The following is a 7,390-nucleotide window of genomic DNA, read 5'->3' as shown; positions in this document are numbered from 1 at the left end:
GCATAGGATAAAACAAATTAAATACAATTTAATAAAGCATAGGATTAAACAACATAAATTCAATTTAATAAAGCATAAGATAAAACAACATGATTACAATTTAATAAAGCATAGGATAAAAGAACATAAATACTTTTTAATAAAGCATAGGATAAAACCACATAAATACAATTTAATAAAGCATAGGATAAAACAACATAAATAAAATTTAATAAAGCATAGGTTAAAACAACATAAATACAATTTAATAAAGCATAGGATAAAACAACATAAATACAATTTAATAAAGCATAGGATAAAACAACATAAATACTTTTTAATAAAGCATAGGATAAAACCACATAAATACAATTTAATAAAGCATAGGATAAAACAACATAAATACAATTTAATTAAGCATAGGATAAAACAACATAAATACAATTTAATAAAGCATACGTTAAAACAACATAAATACAATTAAATAAAGCATAGGATAAAACAACATAAATACAATTTAATAAAGCACATGTTAAAACAACATAAATACAATTTTATAAAGCATAGGATAAAACAACATAAATACAATTTAATAAAGCATAGGTTAAAACAACATAAATACAATTTAATAAAGCATAGGATAAAACAACATAAATTAAATTTAATAAAGCATAGGATAAAACAACATAAATACAATTTAATAAAGCACAGGATAAAACAACATAAATAAAATTTAATAAAGCATAGGATAAAACAACATAAATACAATTTAATAAAGCATAGGATAAAACAACATAAATACATTTTAATAAAGCATAAGATAAAACAACATGAATGCAATTTAATAAAGCATAGGTTAAAACAACATAAATACAATTTAATAAAGCATAGGATAAAACTACATAAATACAATTTAATAAAGCATAGGATAAAACAACATAAATACAATTTAATAAAGCATAGGATAAAACAACATAAATACAATTTAATAAAACATAGGTTAAAACAACATAAATGCAATTTAATAAAGCATAGGATAAAACAACATAAATACAATTTAATAAAGCATAGGATAAAACTACATAAATACAATTTAATAAAGCATAGGATAAAACAACATAAATACAATTTATAAAGCATAGGATAAAACAACATAAATACAATTTAATAAAGCATAGGATAAAACAACATAAATATAATTTAATAAAGCATAGGATAAAACAACATAAATACAATTTAATAAAGCATACGTTAAAAAAACGTAAATACAATTTAATAAAGCATAGGATAAAACAACATAAATACAATTTATAAAGCATAGGATAAAACAACATAAATACAATTTAATAAAGCATAGGATAAAACAACATAAATACAATTTAATAAAGCATAGGATAAGACAACATAAATACAATTTAATAAAGCATAGGTTAAAACTACATAAATACAATTTAATAAAGCATAGGATAAAACAACATAAATACAATTTAATAAAGCATAGGATAAAACAACATAAATACAATTTAATAAAGCATAGGATAAAACAACATAAATACAATTTAATAAAGCATACATTAAAACAACATAAATACAATTAAATAAAGCATAGGTTAAAACAACATGAATACAATTTAATAAAGCATAGGATAAAACAACATAAATACAATTTAATAAAGCATAGGATAAAACAACATAAATAAAATTTAATAAAGCATAGGATAAAACAACATAAATAAAATTTAATAAAGCATAGGATAAAACAACATAAATACAATTTAATAAAGCATAGGATAAAACAACATAAATACAATTTAATAAAGCATAGGATAAAACAACATAAATACAATTTAATAAAGCATACGTTAAAACAACGTAAATACAATTAAATAAAGCATAGGATAAAACAACATAAATAGAATTTAATAAAACATAGGTTAAAACAACATAAATACAATTTAATAAAGCATAGGATAAAACAACATAAATACAATTTAATAAAGCATAGGTTAAAACAACATAAATACAATTTAATAAAGCATAGGATAAAACAACATAAATACAATTTAATAAAGCATAGGATAAGACAACATAAATACAATTTAATAAAGCATAGGTTAAAACAACATAAATACAATTAAATAAAGCATAGGTTAAAACAACATAAATACAATTTAATAAAGCATAGGATAAAACAACATAAATACAATTTAATAAAGCATAGGATAAAACAACATAAATACAATTTAATAAAGCATAGAATAAAACAACATAAATACAATTTAATAAAGCATAGGATAAAACAACATAAATACAATTTAATAAAGCATACATTAAAACAACATAAATACAATTAAATAAAGCATAGGTTAAAACAACATAAATACAATTTAATAAAGCATAGGATAAAACAACATAAATACAATTTAATAAAGCATAGGATAAAACAACATAAATACAATTTAATAAAGCATAGGATAAAACAACATAAATACAATTTAATAAAGCATAGGATAAAACAACATAAATACAATTTAATAAAGCATACGTTAAAACAACATAAATACAATTTAATAAAGCATAGGATAAAACAACATAAATACATTTTAATAAAGCATAAGATAAAACAACATGAATGCAATTTAATAAAGCATAGGTTAAAACAACATAAATACAATTTAATAAAGCATAGGTTAAAACAACATAAATACAATTTAATAAAGCATAGGATAAAACAACATAAATACAATTTAATAAAGCATAGGATAAAACAACATAAATAAAATTTATTAAAGCATAGGTTAAAACAACATAAATACAATTTAATAAAGCATAGGATAAAACAACATAAATACAATTTAATAAAGCATAGGATAAAACAACATAAATACTTTTTAATAAAGCATAGGATAAAACCACATAAATACAATTTAATAAAGCACAGGATAAAACAACATAAATACAATTTAGTAAAGCATAGGTTAAAACAACATAAATACAATTTAATAAAGCATAGGATAAAACAACATAAATTCAATTTAATAAAGCATAGGTTAAAACAACATAAATACAATTTAATAAAGCATAGGATAAAACAACATAAATACAATTTAATAAAGCATAGGTTAAAACAACATAAATACAATTTAATAAAGCATAGGATAAAACAACATAAATTCAATTTAATAAAGCATAGGATAAAACAACATAAATATAATTTAATAAAGCATAGGATAAAACAACATAAATAAAATTTAATAAAGCATAGGATAAAACAACATAAATAAAATGTAATAAAGCATACGATAAAACAACGTAAATACAATTTAATAAAGCATAGGATAAAACAACATAAATAAAATTTAATAAAGCATAGGATAAAACAACATAAATACAATTTAATAAAGCATAGGATAAAACAACATAAATACAATTTAATAAAGCATACGTTAAAACAACATAAATACAATTTAATAAAGCATAGGATAAAACAACATAAATACAATTTATAAAGCATAGGATAAAACAACATAAATACAATTTAATAAAGCATAGGATAAAACAACATAAATACAATTTAATAAAGCATAGGATAAGACAACATAAATACAATTTAATAAAGCATAGGATAAAACAACATAAATACAATTTAATAAAGCATAGGATAAAACAACATAAATACAATTTAATAAAGCATACATTAAAACAACATAAATACAATTAAATAAAGCATAGGTTAAAACAACATGAATACAATTTAATAAAGCATAGAATAAAACAACATAAATACAATTTAATAAAGCATAGGATAAAACAACATAAATAAAATTTAATAAAGCATAGGATAAAACAACATAAATAAAATTTAATAAAGCATAGGATAAAACAACATAAATACAATTTAATAAAGCATAGGATAAAACAACATAAATACAATTTAATAAAGCATAGGATAAAACAACATAAATACAATTTAATAAAGCATACGTTAAAACATCATAAATACAATTAAATAAAGCATAGGATAAAACAACATAAATACAATTTAATAAAGCATAGGATAAAACAACATAAATTCAATTTAATAAAGCATATTATAAAACCACATAAATACAATTTAATAAAGCATAGGATAAAACAACATAAATACAATTTAATAAAGCATAGGCTAAAACAACATAAATACACTTTAATAAAGCATAGGATAAAACAAATTAAATACAATTTAATAAAGCATAGGATTAAACAACATAAATTCAATTTAATAAAGCATAAGATAAAACAACATGATTACAATTTAATAAAGCATAGGATAAAAGAACATAAATACTTTTTAATAAAGCATAGGATAAAACCACATAAATACAATTTAATAAAGCATAGGATAAAACAACATAAATAAAATTTAATAAAGCATAGGTTAAAACAACATAAATACAATTTAATAAAGCATAGGATAAAACAACATAAATACAATTTAATAAAGCATAGGATAAAACAACATAAATACTTTTTAATAAAGCATAGGATAAAACCACATAAATACAATTTAATAAAGCATAGGATAAAACAACATAAATACAATTTAATTAAGCATAGGATAAAACAACATAAATACAATTTAATAAAGCATACGTTAAAACAACATAAATACAATTAAATAAAGCATAGGATAAAACAACATAAATACAATTTAATAAAGCACATGTTAAAACAACATAAATACAATTTTATAAAGCATAGGATAAAACAACATAAATACAATTTAATAAAGCATAGGTTAAAACAACATAAATACAATTTAATAAAGCATAGGATAAAACAACATAAATTAAATTTAATAAAGCATAGGATAAAACAACATAAATACAATTTAATAAAGCACAGGATAAAACAACATAAATAAAATTTAATAAAGCATAGGATAAAACAACATAAATAAAATTTAATAAAGCATAGGATAAAACAACATAAATACATTTTAATAAAGCATAAGATAAAACAACATGAATGCAATTTAATAAAGCATAGGTTAAAACAACATAAATACAATTTAATAAAGCATAGGATAAAACTACATAAATACAATTTAATAAAGCATAGGATAAAACAACATAAATACAATTTAATAAAGCATAGGATAAAACAACATAAATACAATTTAATAAAACATAGGTTAAAACAACATAAATGCAATTTAATAAAGCATAGGATAAAACAACATAAATACAATTTAATAAAGCATAGGATAAAACTACATAAATACAATTTAATAAAGCATAGGATAAAACAACATAAATACAATTTATAAAGCATAGGATAAAACAACATAAATACAATTTAATAAAGCATAGGATAAAACAACATAAATATAATTTAATAAAGCATAGGATAAAACAACATAAATACAATTTAATAAAGCATACGTTAAAAAAAAGTAAATACAATTTAATAAAGCATAGGATAAAACAACATAAATACAATTTATAAAGCATAGGATAAAACAACATAAATACAATTTAATAAAGCATAGGACAAAACAACATAAATACAATTTAATAAAGCATAGGATAAAACAACATAAATACAATTTAATAAAGCATACGTTAAAACAACGTAAATACAATTAAATAAAGCATAGGATAAAACAACATAAAAACAATTTAATAAAGCATAGGTTAAAACAACATAAATACAATTTAATAAAGCATAGGATAAAACAACATAAATACAATTTAATAAAGCATAGGATAAAACAACATAAATACAATTTAATAAAGCATAGGATAAAACAACATAAATACAATTTAATAAAGCATACATTAAAACAACATAAATACAATTAAATAAAGCATAGGTTAAAACAACATGAATACAATTTAATAAAGCATAGGATAAAACAACATAAATACAATTTAATAAAGCATAGGATAAAACAACATAAATAAAATTTAATAAAGCATAGGATAAAACAACATAAATAAAATTTAATAAAGCATAGGATAAAACAACATAAATACAATTTAATAAAGCATAGGATAAAACAACATAAATACAATTTAATAAAGCATAGGATAAAACAACATAAATACAATTTAATAAAGCATACGTTAAAACAACGTAAATACAATTAAATAAAGCATAGGATAAAACAACATAAATAGAATTTAATAAAACATAGGTTAAAACAACATAAATACAATTTAATAAAGCATAGGATAAAACAACATAAATACAATTTAATAAAGCATAGGTTAAAACAACATAAATACAATTTAATAAAGCATAGGATAAAACAACATAAATACAATTTAATAAAGCATAGGATAAGACAACATAAATACAATTTAATAAAGCATAGGTTAAAACAACATAAATACAATTAAATAAAGCATAGGTTAAAACAACATAAATACAATTTAATAAAGCATAGGATAAAACAACATAAATACAATTTAATAAAGCATAGGATAAAACAACATAAATACAATTTAATAAAGCATAGAATAAAACAACATAAATACAATTTAATAAAGCATAGGATAAAACAACATAAATACAATTTAATAAAGCATACATTAAAACAACATAAATACAATTAAATAAAGCATAGGTTAAAACAACATAAATACAATTTAATAAAGCATAGGATAAAACAACATAAATACAATTTAATAAAGCATAGGATAAAACAACATAAATACAATTTAATAAAGCATAGGATAAAACAACATAAATACAATTTAATAAAGCATAGGATAAAACAACATAAATACAATTTAATAAAGCATACGTTAAAACAACATAAATACAATTTAATAAAGCATAGGATAAAACAACATAAATACATTTTAATAAAGCATAAGATAAAACAACATGAATGCAATTTAATAAAGCATAGGTTAAAACAACATAAATACAATTTAATAAAGCATAGGTTAAAACAACATAAATACAATTTAATAAAGCATAGGATAAAACAACATAAATACAATTTAATAAAGCATAGGATAAAACAACATAAATAAAATTTATTAAAGCATAGGTTAAAACAACATAAATACAATTTAATAAAGCATAGGATAAAACAACATAAATACAATTTAATAAAGCATAGGATAAAACAACATAAATACTTTTTAATAAAGCATAGGATAAAACCACATAAATACAATTTAATAAAGCACAGGATAAAACAACATAAATACAATTTAGTAAAGCATAGGTTAAAACAACATAAATACAATTTAATAAAGCATAGGATAAAACAACATAAATTCAATTTAATAAAGCATAGGTTAAAACAACATAAATACAATTTAATAAAGCATAGGATAAAACAACATAAATACAATTTAATAAAGCATAGGTTAAAACAACATAAATACAATTTAATAAAGCATAGGATAAAACA

The sequence above is a fragment of the Phyllobates terribilis genome, unplaced genomic scaffold (genome assembly GCF_046119375.1).
Source record: "Phyllobates terribilis strain yellow unplaced genomic scaffold, ASM4611937v1 Scaffold_20__1_contigs__length_20440879, whole genome shotgun sequence".
Classification (NCBI taxonomy): Eukaryota; Metazoa; Chordata; class Amphibia; order Anura; family Dendrobatidae; genus Phyllobates; species Phyllobates terribilis.
Note: the sequence above shows the minus strand (reverse complement) of the source record.